This window comes from Gobius niger (assembly GCF_951799975.1).
Source record: "Gobius niger genome assembly, chromosome: 12".
In the NCBI taxonomy this organism is placed as follows: Eukaryota; Metazoa; Chordata; class Actinopteri; order Gobiiformes; family Gobiidae; genus Gobius; species Gobius niger.
Window position 1 is genome coordinate 26,539,206 of NC_136863.1, and position 18,369 is coordinate 26,557,574.

The following is an 18,369-nucleotide window of genomic DNA, read 5'->3' on the forward strand; positions in this document are numbered from 1 at the left end:
AGGTGCAGTGACTCCATGGATAATTTTAAAAAGTAAGCAAATATTAGAGTAGAATATTAGGTTTTTAAAATTCAGAATTCCATACTTATTTAGTATTTGACAATGGTGATAGCGCCTGGGTTTCTTATCATGGATCTTGAGTGCATATTTATATAATGGTTCAAGAGGCCCCAGAACCGTTTTACAGCCTTGTGACCAACTCGATATACAATACATAAAGTATGACAAGATCATCGAGTTCAGGTACAAATGGGACGCCTCTGTGGTAAGGGACCCCCGTATGTATCTAAAGTTGGACAAGTTAAATTTTAAAGAATTTCGAAGTTTGTTTACATGATTTTTGAAAGTCAGAGTTGGGTCCAGAGTTACGCCTAAGTAGGTGAATTCATCAACATTTTTTATTTTATTGCCATCAATAAAAATTGTTGGATAATTTATACGTTTACCTCTATTTGTAAAATACATTGCGACTGTTTTGTCACTATTTAATGACAGACAGTTTTGACTCAGCCAGTCAGATACTTTTTGCATTTGATCAGTTAATTTTGTTGCCACATCACTTTCGTTTTTTCCATGAGAGAACAGTACTGTATCATCTGCGTACATGATGACATTGGCCGAGCAGACAGAGGGGAGGTCGTTGATGTAGATACTAAAAAGCAAAGGTCCCAAGAGGGGAGGCCCGGATAGAAGTTTTATGCACAACTGCAGCCTCTGGAGGGTCCTACACCTTGATGTTCGGGAGACTCCAGAGGCACCAGCAGCTTCAAATACCTGTTTGCTGTTTTGTAGCAGCTGTTCTATTAATCTGGTGTGTTTGTCTGGCAGAAACCGTCCTCATTGTGCCTTCATCTGCACAAACCCATGTGTGCTCTGAATCATCCACAAATCTCTTAACAGTACGATGATTACGCTTCATCTTTCAGGAAATATTGAAGGTACATAGACCAAGACCTTCAACTATTTCACGCTTTTCATCAGCAGAGAGACCCTTTTTCTTTCCCATATTGCTTGAAAATGATGCTTAATGATCTGCTTAATAAAGTGGAACACCCTTTTTCAGTAGTTTTTCCCTTAACTGGGCTTAACCTGAAAACGAATCATCCCAGGTCTCTGAGATTAATGTCAGTGATTCAAAGAGCCCTGAGACACAATACCATCCATGACTTTCATTATTTTTTTTATTTTTTTACCTTTATGACAAAGAAATACAATTTGCATAACAATTGTGAAGAGACTGACCAGTCACCACGTGGCTATAATGTGTTGTTTATATCTTCATCTCTTATTATTTCAGTGCCTTCTGCTGGACATGTGTGGAATTCTTTCCTTTTTTAAGTTTTGGCTGGGGTGAGCAATCTGGTTATTTCTTTAAAAAATCAGGAATGGGGAACATCCTTTTTTTGGATTAAATCATCTCGCGGGACAGATCTGCATTAAGTTTTCTAAATTGTTTAAAATAGTTTGGCCAATTGCTTCTATCTTCACAAAACACATGATGTATTAACTGCCTTAGGACGAGACAATTTGTCTGTGTTTTGACGAGACACGACAAGCTAATATTGTAGCTTAAGCAAGCGCGACTGCTGCTTCATGGTCGGAGGACAGTCGGGACTGGCCTACAGGCACACAATCTGGAGACACTGCTGGAATAGAACATTTGACAACATGACTATTGTTTGGCTGTATTGCACAAGACATGAAAAAACAATACTGAAATGCCTGATACACAAATGACCATGGTGGAAATAAATAAATGCAATAAGTGTCATGGTGCGTCATTCATATTGATACTCTACTTCATGGAGGCGGGACTGAAGAGGCTGAGAGATCTCCGGATAACGAGGATAATACATTTAAATGTTTTTTGTTGGCCATTTACAGAAATTATAGACTTCATCATCATCATGATTAATACATTAGGCGAGTGCCCTGGTTCCATGTAATTACCATGCAATTACTCTTTTTTAATGCTCTATGTCCGTGCTTTTACCATAGTCTACACTGTTACTGTGCTGTCAAGTTGAAGATGACTTCTGTTTACATGCTATGGCAAAAAAAGAAAAAAAAAAAGTCAACATATCAGCTTCCTCATTGATCCTGTTCACCGCTGACAGCAGACACTATTGATAATGACAGAGCACTTGTTAACAGAACTGTCCTTCCACTCTCTCCTCTTCCTCCCTCCCCCTCTCATCTCCCTCTCCTCTCTCTTCCTCTTGTCTTTCTCTTCCTCTCCTCTCTCTCTCTCCTTTTCCTCTTCCTCCTTCCCCCTCTCCTCTTCTATTTCCTCCTCTCCCTCTCGACCTCCTCTCCTCTCTCTCCTCTTTCTCTCCTCACCCCTTCCTCTCCCTCTCCTTCTCCTATCCTCTCTCTCCTCCTCCTCCTCCTCCTCTTCCTCTCCTCTCTCTCACTCTCCTCTTTCTCCTCTTCCTCTCCCCTTCCTCTCCCTCTCCTCCTATCCTCTCTCTCTCTCCTCCTCCTCTTCCTCTCCTCTCTCTCACTCTCCTCTTTCTCCTCTTCCTCTCCCCTTCCTCTCCTCACCCCTTCCTCTCCCTCTCCTCCTATCCTTTCTCTCTCTCCTCCTCCTCCTCTTCCTCTCCCCTTCCTCTTCCCTTCCTCTCTCCCCTTCCTCTCCCTCTCCTCCTCCTCTCTCTCCTCTTCCCCTCCTCTCCCCTTCCTCCCCCTCACCTCGCACACAGAGACAGCACTGACTACATTCACCCACCGCGCCCCCTCCGTCTGCTCACTGTCCCGCCACAGCAGTTGAATGGGCAGGTATTGTTTTCAGCCACCACTGTAGGATCCTCTTACCATCTCCGCCACCGCTGCACCCCCCGCACCCACAACCCTCCCCTCTATCACACACACACACACACACACACACACACACACACACACACACACACACACACACACACACACACACACACACACACACACACACACACACACACACCCACACCTCCGCTTCACCCCCTCCTCGTCCCACAGACACACACTCGGAGCGGGCAGGAGGCAGGCAGACCAGACGCTGCCTGGAGAGAGCGCGACTGACAAGTGCATTCGGACTACTACAACTACTACTGCAACTACTACTACTACTACTACCACCGCGGTTACTACTTTTTGGGTTATGGAACGAAGTGCAGTTGGCTCGGACATGTTTTCAGGTAGGACAAAGTGCATGTTTAATTGACTGTGTAGTTAATCCTCGTCTTCTGGCTGTTTTTTTTTAATTCAGTAATGTCTCTGCTCTCGCCAGTATTGCCCTATGCATAATTTACTGCTTTATTTCACTCTAAGCTTCAGGGTGTTTATTTATTTTCTTTTTTTTTTTAATGAAACGCAATGTCACACGGCTTCTGTGGCAAATCTACTGTGGCATTTTTATTCGCAAATACATAACGAGAGCTTATACAGAGGGGACAGTATTCCAGCCCTCAAAGTTCTGCACTGAGTGGCAACAATAATGTGGACTTGACACTCGAGTGGATGCTGCTGCTGTGACATCACTCGCATAGCCTATGGTGGTGCAGGTGGTTTTTCAGGATTGATTATTTTAGTTATGATTTCATTTTTATCTAATAGTAAGTAAATTGTTTTGTTGCGATACCTATTCTAAAAAAACAAAACAATAAGATCCGTAAATGTGCAATATCTTGTTCATCTCCAATGTCAAGAAATGTTTGAAAAATGGGGAATAATTTGGGGGGAAATTGAGAAATTATGGCAAAAATAAGGAAAATGTGTGTAAAAAAAAATAGGGGAAAGAATGGGCGAGAAATTGGGGGACAATATAGATAATAACAAAATGAGCAAAAAGTAGGGGGAAAAATGGGAAAACAAGAGATAATTGGGGCAAAAAAAGGGAAAAAAAAAACTTTTATTTTTTCCTAAACCTTTAACTGTCCCCAGCCCTATAATTGGCTTTGGTGTTTTACTCTCAGTTTAGACACTCTTTCGTCCCGTATCGGTCTCTGTCTTAGACCTTTATAGACCCGTTTTTTTTTATTCCTGATGTGCTCAACTCTTGCCCTGACGGGACTTGGACGGTGAGTGGGTTATGGGGCCATTTCTGTTGGTTTGGGGGCTTCTTTCCAATAAAATGTATGTGGGTAGTTTTTGATTCTGATTTGGTCGATGCATGAGCGTGAACTATGTCATGTTATCACGGTTAGACATAATGGTTAGTTTTATTTTGTTTATGAAGGCGGATCATTAAACGCTGCAGTAACTTCTTTCCAATGTGGAGTTCGTCTGTTAGTATTTACAATTGAAATGAATCATACAGGAGCGGTAATGAAAGTCCTTCATGTGGAGGATGAACCTCACTCTGCAGTGGGTCTGGGGATGTGCATAAGAGTTGACTTTCATTTTCAAATGTATTCCTGTTTAAAATCATGAGCCAGGTTTTGGTCTTCCCATACAACCAACAGAATTCTGGCACCAATTTGAGCTGTTGTCAATATTCTTGTGGCTTTCTGTCTTTGGCTCAGTGAGTGAGACGACTGTTGGATAAGGTATTTACTCATTGGACAAAGTAGCTACATAACAGAGGGTAAGCACTTGTGCACAGGAGCCTCAGCGTCTAGGCAGGGGCGTCAAACTCATTTTGGGTCGCGGGCCAAAATTAAGCTCCCACGGCAGGTCACGGGCCGAATATAATAGAGAAAATTTTCCCAATAAACAAATAAGCTGTGATTTGGTCAAAACCCCAACTTAACTGTAGCTTCATTAATATACTTGTACACTTACACTTGTATTGCACTTTACAAGCCTGTGTCACAAGTTCCTCAAAGTACTACATAGTACTCATTATTCATTCACTCCACACTCGTGGTGGTAAGCTGTTATTGAAGCCACAGCCGCCCTGGGGCAGACTGTCCATTTACCACATGGCTATATAATGTGGTGTTCATATCCTGAGCTCTTATTATGTCAGTGCCCTCTGCTGGACATGTGTGGATCTCTTCTTTTACATTGAAGGCCCCCTGGTGGCGTGAATGAGCATTCTATTTATTCTTTAAAAAAACATAACTATGCACAGGAATGGGCTAAAGACGTACTTTTTTTTACCTACTCTGGAATTTATGCTCTACAGGGCAGAGGCCGGATTAAATCATCCCGCATGTTTGACACCCCTGGCCTATAGTGTTGTGATGTGATCCATAACTCAGTGTTTCATTACCCCGAGGCTACGCTCAGACTGAGGCCGAAGTGACCCCCCCTCAGTGACCTGGATCTGATCTTTTCATCACTGTCTGAACGACACAGATCTGATCTTTTCAAATGTGACCGAGGCCACTTATGTCCTAAATCTGACACATATCTGATCTTGTACATAGTGACTTGAGTCTGAACGGCTGGTCGCATGTGTCCGACACATGTCAGCGATGCTCTACTGTACAGATGCCACTCATTCTGCAGTAAAGTAGACAGGTGCACTTGTTACGTCACTGCCTCTGCTCCACTGAAGTCCATAGTTTAAAAACTCTCTCCTCCTTCTTAAAATGACCAAGTTATTCATGTATTTTCTCCATTTCCATCGCAAGGTTCCCAAAGTGGGGGTCACGGGACACAGAAGTGGGGGTCACAAGATGATTTTGACGTGTTTATGATTGAAAAAAGCACATTTTAGTGAAATCAAGCCAAATCAAGTCAAAACACAGTCTCCAAACTAACATCTTTAAACCAGATTTTAAATGTTCTGCACTTGGATTATTCTAAATGCTGATTATATTGGGGGTCTGGAGTGGTTTAGTGAGTGATTTTGGGGGTCGTGGCCTGAAGAGTTTGGGAACCTCTGGTCTACTTTGCATGTGCGACACATTTTTATTTGATCGTAATATGAACAACTTTGCAAAAAAATCTGCTTAAAAAAAATCAATCAAATGAATTGAGCTTCAGTCTGAGCAGAGTGTTGACAAGGCTGGAACGACGACTGTGTTGGTCTGTTTTTCAGATTGGGCTGAAGGGGAGGTGAGTGGGGGGAGTGTGAATGCTACAATGTGTCTGTTTTTTTTTGGAAGGAAGTGGGTGTGAGAGAATGTTTTTAAATCTGTAAAGCACTTTGTGTTACATGACATGTATGAAAAGCGCTATACAAATAAAATTGATTTGATTTGATTTGAAGGGCCCTCTGCTGGCAGTGGTGGGAATAGCGCAAATCAGGAAATACAAGTGTTCATCTTTAGCTAAAGGCATGCTGACAAATCAGTGGCACCGTGACGCACTCCGGTGAAGAATTATGGTCAAAGAGCAGAGAGTCCAAAGCAGTACACTTTCTGCTGCCGAAGAAGAGTTTAGAATCAGGGCTGAATTGAGAACTGCTTAAACTAATACAAGAATCACATGCATTTCATTTTTTACTGTGATCTTAAATGCTATGACACCCCACGGAGACACTGGGACATTTCATACTCCACAGTGACATCATTTCAAACAAGCTGCAGCCTTTTAAAATGATATTTGGGTTCAGCTGTGACTCTTCTTGCACCTGTGACACACATTGGGGACAACTTATTTTAGCTTTAAAACATCAGTGTTGCATTACTTTATTGCAGTCTCGCACATTGGCATAGTGATATCAATATGAACTGATAAAGCTCCAGGTTAGAATGCTTGTGAGGAGGGCGGACCTTTATTGAGATATTCGTTGCTGATTGGACCAAGCACCTTGTTTCAGCCACACAACAAAGCACTAAAGCCTTTCAATATTTAGTTTTATTAAAATATCTCCTGTTTGTAAGTCTGTACCAGCAGCTCATGTGTTTCTGTTGTTAGTTAGTATCTTCTTTTTGGCTCTCGCAGCTGTGTGGTCTGAAAGCCAGAGATACATCGCTCCACAAACGTTTGACAAACATTTGACCCTGTTGTCCTTAATTATAGCAGTTTTATTTTCATGACATACATGGCATTAGATTGATCCTGCTGTAAACTTTAAGTCTAAATGCACTTGTGAGTGAATGAGTTCTCTGACAGATGTGTGTTCTGGCTGCTTTCTTTAAAAACCTCTTTGAAAAGGAGGCCTTGATTTGAAGAGCCACAGGGCCCGAGACAAAAGGAGCACACCCTGTCCTGTGAGCGGTGCTGTGAGAGTTACTGGGTCTTGTTTTCGTTCATGAGTCTGATACAGAGTTACTGGGTCTTGTTTTCGTTCATGAGTCTGATACAGAGTTACTGGGTCTTGTTATCGTTCATGAGTCTGATGGCGGGAGTTATGGGTCTGAATGTCACCTGTGAGAGGGCGTGGCTTATAGGTCGACCTCAGCGTGGTTTACAGGAAGCACAGATGTCAGCCTCACATCCTTCCTCATTTACATGGCGCTGCCTTGTGTTCTCCTTTAAGCATTACCGACTCTCACAGGTCAAACTAAGAACTTCATTCACCCCATGAATGAGAGAAAGAGATTTGGTCCCGCAGGGGCGTCGGTCGGCACTCGCTTGGCCGTGAACATGACCAAAACAAAAGCACATGTTCTGTCCGCTTCCATGAGAGATGGTGTTGATCTTCCGAGTGTTGTCCTCCTCCTCCTCCTGTAGCCTCCTGAGCTCTCCATATGTTTTCATTAAGAGTGGAGAAAGGTGAGTGTGGCGGGTCAAGCACTGGAGCGCAGGCAGCAGGTGCAGAGCAGTGCTTACACTCACAAAGACTTCATTATCTCCTCTTCTCTCCAGCCTCTGCGGCGCGGCGTTAGATGTGCAGGGAAATGGTTTGTCCACCTTTGTTTTTCCACCATTGTTAGGACCAGCCCTGGGGAGAGTGGTCAGAATATTTACTCAAGGAAGAGTAACGTTACTTTAAAGCAACTCACGCTGACCACATTTGCACTTTAGTTAGGATTTTATGGGGGGACAAATTGTCTCTTAACATATGAACTTTGACCTGGAAACAAAACAAAATACCTAAATCTTCAACACATTCAATTATTCACTGATTCAAAGTTTCTCCACAGATTTATTTGGTAAATTGTAATTTCAAAGGTCATTTTGTCAAAATGCATTTTTCTCACATTGGCGTGACAATATCTCCACGTCAGTAATTCCCACAGACTCCAAACTTTCCAGTAATGGACTAAACAATATTTTGAAGGTTTTGTCTAAGGTTTTTTTTTTAAATCTAATTCCAATCCTGATTTATTGAGTTTTGAATATATATATATATATATATATATATATATATATATATATATATATATATATATATATATATATATATATATATATATATATATATAAAAAACCTCTTCCTCACCCTCCGCGGGCGGTCTGTTTCTCCTCCTGCTCGGGTCCTCTACCAGTGGCCTGGGAGCTTGAGGGTTCTGCGCAGTATCTTTGCTGTTCCTAGAACTGCACTTTTCTGGACCGAGATGTCTGATGTATTTCCTGGGATCTGCTGGAGCCACTCCTCCAGTTTGGGGGTCACTGCCCCGAGTGCCCCAACGACCACGGGCACCACTGATGCCTTCACCCTCCAGGTTTTCTCCAGCTCTTCTCTGAGCCCCTGGTATTTCTCTAGTTTCTCGTGTTCCTTTTTCCTGATGTTGAAGTCGCTTGGTATATATATATATATATATATATATATATATATATATATATATATATATATATATATTTATTTATTTTTTTTATTTTTTTTTTTAAGGCAAAATTTCAATCTTTTAACTGATTTTTTTTCCCACTAATAAACATTTTATTTTAAAACCAAACAAGATACCCAAAATCCCCTCTGAAAAAGTCTTTGTAACTAAACCTGGGTCTGTCCATTATTCCGATTTCGTATAGGAAATTTTGGGCACCTTATGTTTATATGAAAACATAAAATAATTATAAAACTATGTTTTTCTCTCATATTTATGTCAGTAATGTACAGGAAAAGGATTTATTTAGATATCTCGGAATGTAAAAAAGTTTCCCTGTTGACCTGTAGTGTCTTGACTTAAAGAAGAACTAAGTAACTCTTGCCCCTAGAGGCCATAAGCACCACTGCAGGTGTCGTAGCAAGTTGGGATTTTTAACTCATTGTCTGTGAGAGTAAATACTACGCTGACAGAAAAGACAAAGGGACAGAGGGATATTGTTCATCCAATTACACAATGGAGATCTTTTTTTAACTCAAACTTGGCTGTAAATACTGTTTAAGTGGCGCTAGCCCGCAGTTAGCTTTGACTGTTAGCCTGTTAGCTTCTTCTTCGTTATTCTATTAGTGTGTAGTGGGGCCGCCGACCCGGTGGCAGTAAAGTTACAATTGTGGTTTTCTGGCCAGAGACACCAGGGGGAGATGAAAGACCCCCCAATCATCCCATTAACCCTTGTATTACCCCCAGAGGGACTACAGAAAGGATTTATTAAGGTGAACAAGTTAGTAATACCATCTCGTTCTAACGAGTTGCCAATGTCGTTCTAACGAGTTGCCAATGTCGTTTTAATGTGTTGCCAAAGTCGTGTGAACGACTTTTTAAGCCCAACGCAGACGCTTGACGGTGCGGCAAAAGAGCCGCCTCCTGTGATCCAGCCGCGGTGCCGCTGGGTTTTTTGACCTGCTGCAGAGGCACAGACGGGTCTCGGCTGTGACAAACAGGGAGACCGCCGTACACTTTGTTTAAGGGGATGATAGAAGCAGCGGAGACAGAACCATCATCAGGGCTCAGGTGGAGCATGTTAAACTCACCAGCCCCCTATTAACCTGCAAAAGAGAGCCACGTTTTCTCTCTCTCACGGACATACGTGTCTTATTTTATTAATGATAAATGTATGAATTACGCGTTTAAAGCACCACATGGTTTGAGGAAAAGCCTCTGAACTGAAGTGCCCTGACGCGCCGCCTGTGCCGAAATGGACGCGCGTCAGATGATGTGCCGCTGCGCTCCGGTGTGCGTTGGGCTTTTGGCAACTTGTTAAAACGACATTGGCAACTCGTTAGAACGAGATGGTATTACGTTAGAACGAGTTGGTATTACGTTCGAACGAGAAAGCGCAGTCAAAAATGTTTCACTCACACTGGCAGCAATGAGTTTCCGTATGAAAGTGAGGTCGGCTTCATTCGGAGATGCAGAAGTGTAGCTGTTTTTGCTCCCTGGTCTATGGCGGTGCAGAGGTCAGCATCCAGGGTTCAGTCGGGGCCTTTAAGTGGAGTTTACGCCTTGTTCTTCTACGATACAGTGTTGCCATACAAATCCAGTCTCCGGGGATGAGTGTGAGTTGACTTGTATATCGACTTTATAGAACAGCCCCGTCATCATTATGTCATTTTCAGACAAATCATACTCTGTTGCAATGGCATCACAAAAGCCACGCACAAAGGCGCTGATGATTTGTCTAGTATTCATTCTAGCAGACTCCATCTTGGCTGGTGCTGCAGATTTGTGAGTGCGCTGCTGCAGAAGGGACAAAAGGTCAGTGCCAAGGCTTGTTAAGTACCGTCTCTGATTTATGATTGGCTCCTATCTCAGCTGCAGCTCGTCTCTTGTCTCTTCATCGTCTTAAGAGAGCATTCTTCCTCAGGTTAAAGATAAAGTATCATCTTATCTTAGGTTGTATTAATGTGACGCCCACACAGTTCAGAGGCTTTATTTGCATGTTTACCACAAAAAAACCTTTGGTACTTTGGACTGTGTAGATGACGCAGAATTGACCTCTGTTGGACATTCTATTTGCCTGGACATTACATGTGTTTGGACATTGCATTGTTTGTTTTCACTGTTTACGTTTAATGCTTGGTGCAGCCCTGAGGCGACTCCTGCTGTTACATTGGGCTACACAAAACAACTGAGTGATTACTGAAACATGAGCAAACCCTTTCGTCTAAACGCTCAAGCTCAACATATACTTTTTTATCACATCACTATTCCACATTATTCCAACAAACAGGTGAATGTGACTAAACCACAGTTACCCGATCTTTGTGGAGAGAATAGTATTTATTTGTTTTTCCCCATGTTATTATGTTGTTCCCTCATCAAGAGCAGACAGTTGTGTTTCGAGAAATCTTTGAATCTTTGGTAACACTTTATATTGGGGTGCTCGTTAAGTGTTAATAAGGCATTAATAATGATAATACTATTATCAACTAGTCCATGAATAATATGCTTATTCATGGCCCGCCCTAATCCTTGCCCTAAACTGATTACATATGCTCATTAATACTTTGCGAGTACCCTTCAATGTACAGAAATACTGAATCCTCCTCGGTGACTATTTTCAGTCACACAATATTAACACATTGAGTGCCAAAAACGGAAAAACTCGATTTTGCCTTTTTTCTTTTTTTTTATTACGAAACTAGACACTCTAATACACATTATGTGTGATTTTGGTAGCTCTGTGATGAACAGAAGTGATATAAATGATGATCTAAAACCTGTGAAGAGTTAGGATCTGGACATTTCAGACATGTTATTGTGTTTCTTTTCTTTTTTGTTTAGTCTGAGGGGGCCTGGTGTTGTGTAGAGAACAGCTGTATACATTTCTCTCTCACTCTCTGGAGCGCATTTGACAAAGCAGAGCGGCTTCTCATGGAAAGATCCAAACAGTTGAGATTTTAACGTTTGAAAGTTTTTAAATGGTTAAAATCAGTCCAAGGATGGCTGAGAAACATCCTGTTAAAGTCTTCAATCCAGAACCAGGCTGTTTAAATGCACAAACGATGATTAGCGAAAGTGATCGATAACATGTGCGTTTCAAAACATGTCAACAATGTTGTCGTTGAAAATTGATTTGAAACAAATATATTTAGGTATTCTCCTCTTCCCATAACGTTAGTGTCCGTCCAGAGAGGAGGGAGTTGGAGAGAGGAGTAAATCAGAAAGAAGTGTTTCATAAAAGCCCCTTATCTTCGAATCTAGAAAAAAATCTGTGATTTTGATCCAAACTAGCCTCTGTTTAGATTTCCCAGGAACCGAGGCACGTAGAATGAAACTGTTTTCACCTACGGAGAGCTTAGAGTCTCCCCTTTCAAACGAGCCTGTGCATTTGTAGCTATAACATAGAATACGTTGTGGTGCTACAAATATCATGAAAAATGGTCTGGATTGTTGGCACTCTACAGCTAAATCCCAAAAACAGCGCAGCCTCAATGTGTTAATTATTAACTTAATAATTATGCATTTTATTTATAACACATTTAACATATGCAGATCTCAATGTGCTACAGCACATATTCTGTTTGTGAGTTCAACAAATTGAGAGCCAATGGCAGCAGCCAATCACGTGGCAGTATTGCCGTGATAAGGCGAGTTTTGCTGACAACAGTGATCAGTTTTGGTGATACTTTTTAACAATAATATTTGTCAAAAGAAAATATTCAGTGGATTTGCATGTTGCATGAGTCCCAAAACAACAAACTGCCACAGTTTGTTGTTTTGGGACTCGGCTGTGATTGGCTAAAATGAGGTGCGCTTGATTCAGTGGGAAATACTACGTCCTCTTCACCAACAATTATTTGCACTGTAATATCTGTCCTCTTGTCGTGGGTCTGCTGTTCCGCCCGGGCGTGTCACCTCGGATTAGCCGTGAATACCTGTGTGCCGTGTCCTCGGGTTTGTCTGAGCGGCTGAGCGCTGCGCACAGGGAGATAAGAGCTCCTGAAGAGGTGCACTTTGCATTCTGCTCAGTCTGTGTGGAGACTGTCAACACTGGCTGCTTTTGTGCACTGGGTAAATACATTCTTGTACCTGGGTAACACAGCGGGCTGGAGTCTTTGGTTTAGGAGAGAACAAGAACGTCTCTTATGTAAATGCGACACGGTGCACGCCAGGAAGGTAGGGAAGAGGAGCAATGTTGTGATAATGTGGGATGGGTTAACTCTGCAGAATGTCACATACGGCCGACGGGGACATTATACTGGGGGAACGAGGAAATTAAGGCAATAGATTGTTTATTGAAATTCAAATCAAAAGAACAGACTCCTATTGTGTCATCATTGTTTTAGCATCTGGAAAGTGAATGCCCATTATCAGCTCAGCTTTCGACAGGTGTCACATGACAGGCCTCAGATGTGGCAAAAAGATCGATTCATAGTCTCACAGTGGACATGAACAGCTAAAAGGTGGGTCTAAGCCCTTTGCCACAGAAGACTTTTGATAAGTTTAAATTGTGTCACGGTCAGTTAGCAGCAATTTAATGAAGAAAAGTTGTGAAGATTCAAATGATTAAATATTTTAAGTTAATGACATAGACGAAGGGAAAGTAGAATTCTGACTCTCAGTTCTCACGGTGGCGCAGCAAAAGCAGGAAGGTCCCAGATTTAATTCCACCTGTCGGGGCCGTTCTGTGTGGAGTTTGCATGTTCTCCCCATGTTTGCGTAGGTTTGTAGTACACCGAGTACACTGGTTTCCCCTTCCACTAAAACATGTACAATAGGGATGAATGAGTGGTGGTCAGCGACATGCAGTCGCGCCTCTGGCCGTCTGCCCCAGGGAAAGTGTAGCCACTCATGTAACTTGCCACCACCATGTGTGGAGTGAACGAATCTCCGACACTGTGAAGCGCTTTGGGTGACTGGAGCGCTTTACAAGTAAGTGCCCATTCTATTCGATATAACATTAACATGGGTGCATGGCAGCAGTTTAAACATGTTAACCTTTACGTATGTCACTTCCTGTCAGTGTCCAATAAGGAAGTGCAATAATAGCCATCACACAAATGTCAAACTAAGGTGGGAATGTTTTGCAAAATTTGGCAAAAAGGTATAATTCTATCACTATGTTTTAGGATGTTATATGCACTTTAAAAATGTCTCTACTTCCATTGAATTCCACTATATGGAACAGGCCTTTGCTCAACTGAAAGCTAAGAACCTTCAGAGTTGTAGAAGCAAGAATTAGGGCTAGATTTGGGGAACGGTGCTGGGAGAGGGTTCTTTTGTGCTAATTTCCAAACTGATTCATAGTAAAAAAAAAAAAAAATGGGGTGGAATGTATTCACTATTACCATGGAGATCCGCCATGTTTCTGGCAAGGGAAGGGAGAGAGTCCAGCGTCCTGACAACGTGATGGATGAACTTGTTCTTCAGTCGGATTTGACCTGGCCCGTAGACAGCAGTCTCCTCCTTGAAGCATAAATAAACAGATTTAGTACAGCTGTATTAACAAAACCTTGAAGCATGCACCTGTTAGCGCCATGTTGACAATATTCCAGTGAACCCTGCTTGTATATTGCAATGAAAATATTACCAAAGAGTGGATTGTGTACCGACTCTAAAGGTGATGTATTTTTTATTCATGTGCTTGGATTGTGGGTAGACAGACCTGATGTGGGTCTGGAGTTGTTTTGGAACTAAAAGTGACAGTGACGTTTGACATAGCGGCTGGAGAGTTGACGCAGCGAGCGCTTTTACTTTGAATAATTGATGAAAGAGGTGCAGTAACCGATCTGTCCGCACAGGTGTCACGAGGATCCTTTGCTCACACTGTAGCTGATGTAATTTCTTTGAAAGCAAATTCCGCTTAAAACAATGTGTGGAGCGCGCCGTGCTTTCTCGCTCTGTTTGTTTGTCGTTATTCAGAGGTTATGAGTCACCGCAGTTTTTCTCGAAGGAAGCTGCAAAATGCTTGAACGTAGCTGAGCCATTTTATGCCTGAGTACACTGTCAGACGCTCGTCCAATCTTTGACAACGCGATTTGGAGGAGAAATGGAACAAAAGGCACCAACTGAGACCAATATTTAGATCTAACTACACAAGTAGAACCACAAGTCATTATGTCACAACATCCATAACAATAGTATTTGTAGAGTCTGTAACAAAAATGTCTGGCTTCTTGAAGGAATGGTATGATTAAATCAACTTTTTACAGAACAATGACATTTTTTCCTGGGCCAGATAGGAGGTCGTTATCGTCTTCTCTCAAATAGAAGCTGAATTTGGCCTTCACATAAAAGTTTTAATTAAAATCTCGTATTTTAAGCTCTTTGTAGAACAAACACTGCAGTAGCAGCGATTATAACTCTCACTGTGCTTTCAGCTCTATTGGCAGTGGCGCCAAAAGGCCTTTGCAGCTCTATTGTATTACAATAATTATTATTGGACATTTGTTAATTGGAGGATTAGGCCCATGAGATGAATCATCTGGTTTTGAAGGCGGTCCTCAGGATCACGTCCAAAGAAAAGAAAAACAGCAGAGGAGAAACACATGATGAAAAAACAAAAGAAACAGTACAACAACACCACTGCACTGTACTCTGAGCCCACTGCCATTTTAGACTTTATTCATGCAATAGGTATTTTAATTTATACTGAAGATAGGAATTTAAGGTCATTTAGACATGATTTAGTGAAATCTAATATTGCTCCTAGTGACATTTAGTGTGATGTTTAGTTAGTGACATTGTGTGAGTTAAAGTTGCTTCAAAAGTTTTTGTTCAAAAGTAAAACTATAAAATGTTCCTTTTAAATGTTTATGGTTCAATGTTAGGACAGTTTTTACCTTCTGAATTGCACTAGAAAGCTCTTCATGGTCGCTCTGCTATATTTAACTGAGATGTTGACCGTACATTGCTCCAGCAGAGCTCTCCGATCAGATGGTTCTGGACGTGCCCAGGTCTCGGTACAAACAGTGAGGCTAAACTGTGGAACAGCTGCCCCTCAGTCTGCGTGTTCTCACAGACCTGTCCCTTTTTAAACACTCATCTTTTCACACGGGCTTTTAATACTTAGAACTCACTTATTTATGTTTAGGGTGCAATGATTTTGAAAGTAAATTTGTGCACTTTGGTCTTCCTGGTGTCGTTGTATAGAGCTATACAAATACATTTTGATTGATTGATTGAAATTTAAATCACTCTTAAATTGTTTAAAGTTAGATCAATCTTGAATTTTAGCCTGGAGGCGCTTAGTTGGTCAATCATTAAGAGGTGGTACTTCTGAAGGCCTGACGCTAAGAACACACCACGTTAGCTTACCCCGTTAGCTTACAGCACAACAATGGCCTCATGCGCGAGCTGGTGATGTCGCCTGTCACTAGCTGCCGAGAGCTGAGCTTTTACTCACACTTATTTATTTATTTATCATTTTTATTCACATTTTATTGTTTTTATCCAGTATTTTATGGCGACATTTTATTGGATTTTATCTGCGATCTTAACTGCTTACCCTTTGCACAACTCGCTACCCGGCCGGTCCCAGCAGCTAGCTAGCTGTCTCTGTCCTCGTCATGCCCTCAGAAGACCAGGACCCGGTCAAAACTATAGCAGACTTACAACTACACAATCAGAGACTGGTAGCGCAGCTCAAAGACAATGAAAAGCTCCTCAGTCGATTCATGGACATTGCTCACCAACAATCACAGCAAATATCAAAAATGAGCGCCTTGCAGCAGAACACGCTAGCCTGGGACCCCCTTACCTGCCCACGCCCGTCATCCTGCTCAACCCCATCTCCTGGAAACCAGTCCTCCTGGGTGGACATCGTGGTCCGGGGCAAACAAAGAACCCCCCCGCCGCAGCTCCAGGGCTGGTGCTCTCCAACCGTTTCGCAGCCTTCACGAATGAAGATGTCCCCGCCAGTCCCATCGCTCCAGACCGTCAGGACACGGATCCCCAGGCTGTAGCGGCTAGCTCCCCGACGGCTCCCGTTGGTCTCTCCCACACCACAGCTCCCCTGAGTGTCAGCGTCAATACGGCCGCAGCCGCTGCCCTCGCTCAACCTCAGCCGGTGCCTTGCCCTGCCCCTGCTACCATAGCCACCGTCCACGGGAGTGAATTGCTCTCTTCAGACGGGGGTCTTCCCTGCTGCCTTTAAAGGGGCGGTGGTGAGGCCCCTGCTGAAGAAGAGCAATTTAGATTTTAATGATTTTAACAATTTTAGACTGGTCTCCAACTTAAAAAGTTGACAGTGTTGGTTCTCCTGGATCTGAGCGCTGCTTTCAATACAGTCGACAACTGTATTCTTTTAACTCGATTAAAACACATCGGCCTCTCCGGTGCTGTACACATGGGGCGGCACGGTAGCGCAGCGGTTAGCGCCTCCGCTTCACAGCTAGAAGGTCCCGGGTTCGATTCCCACCAGGACGGGGCCTTTCTGTGTTTGCATGTTCTCCCCGTGTCTGCGTAGGTTTCCTCCGGGTACTCCGGTTTCCCCTACCACTAAAAACATGTGCAATAGGTGAATCCTCCAGCCAGGTGATTCTGACCATCAGCCTGGCTATGGGTCCCCGGGCACGGCACGGCCGTTGATCACTGCTCCTTACGGGTTGCCCCAGTGGCATCGAAGGATGGGTTAAATGCAGAGGACAAATTTCCCTACGGGGACAATAAAGTCTACAAACAAACAAATGGTTTACTTCCTACCTCACAGACAGGACGTTCATGGTAAGTGTGGATACCTGCTCCTCTAAAGTGCACAGAAATACATGTGGTGTGCCCCAGGGTTCAATTTTAGGCCCAGTGCTTTTTAATCTGTATATGCTCCCTCTTGGTGATGTCATCAGGAGACACGGGGTCAATTTTCACAGTTATGCTGATGATACACAGTTATACATCTCCATGACTCCTGATGACACCAGGCCAATAGATGCACTTTTTAACTGCATTTTAGATATCAAATCCTGGATGGTAGAAAACTTTCTCCAGCTTAACCAGGACACGTTTTAATCATGGGTCCTGAGGCCAAACTACAGCCACTGTCTTATAATCCTTCCTCACAGGTGAAGAACCTGGGTGTGATCTTTGACTCTGAGCTGGCGTTTATTCCACACATTAAGAATATCACAAAGATAGGTTTTACCATCTAAAGAACATAGCCAGAGTCCGCCCCATTCTCTCTCGGGCCAACACGGAGACGCTAATGCATGCTTTTATCACCAGTCGTATCGACTACTGTAATGCCCTGCTTTTTGGTCTTCCCAAAAAGAGGATCTCAGGTTTACAACTTTTACAAAATTCAGCAGCTCGTGTCCTGACGAAGACCAGGAGGCGGGACCACATTACACCGGTTTTAGAATCGCTGCATTGGCTCCCTGTGTGTTTCAGTATCGATTTTAAAGTTCTTTTAATGGTTTTTAAATGTCTTAATGGTCTTGGTCCTTCTTATCTTTCAGAACTGCTTTTACCTTATGAACCTTCACGGCCCCTTCGCTCCTCCGGCAGGGGTCCCTTGTTTCTCCATTTGCGAGAAAGTGAGTGGGCCGACTTGTGTCCCTCATTCTCATGACAGGTCACATGTGCAGCATCTCTCTCTTCATATGCATGGGCAGCCAGTTCTTTCTGTTTCTGTCTCTTGCCGCACCCAGTCCTGGTTTTAACCGTAGACTCAATGTTGTAACAGGCTCAACAGCGACTACACAAACACTTTAAATCACCAACTTTCAAGAGATTGAAATGGTCCAAATGATAGCTCTCTTTGTCGCTTTCTGCCGTCTTTGAATGTTGT

At 42.8% G+C, this 18,369-nt stretch overlaps 1 protein-coding gene across 5 annotated transcripts in view; it reads left to right on the plus strand.

The window, feature by feature from the left end:
- The first annotated feature begins 3,043 nt into the window (after nt 1-3,043).
- Nucleotides 3,044-18,369, plus strand: part of shank3a (SH3 and multiple ankyrin repeat domains 3a) — a 420,419-nt gene continuing 405,093 nt past the window's right edge. For all 5 annotated transcript variants that reach the window (XR_013793457.1, XM_079567785.1, XM_079567786.1 and 2 more), the window contains exon 1: nt 3,044-3,173. The gene's annotated coding sequence lies outside the window, so the exon portion shown is untranslated. The remainder of the gene's footprint in view (nt 3,174-18,369) is intronic.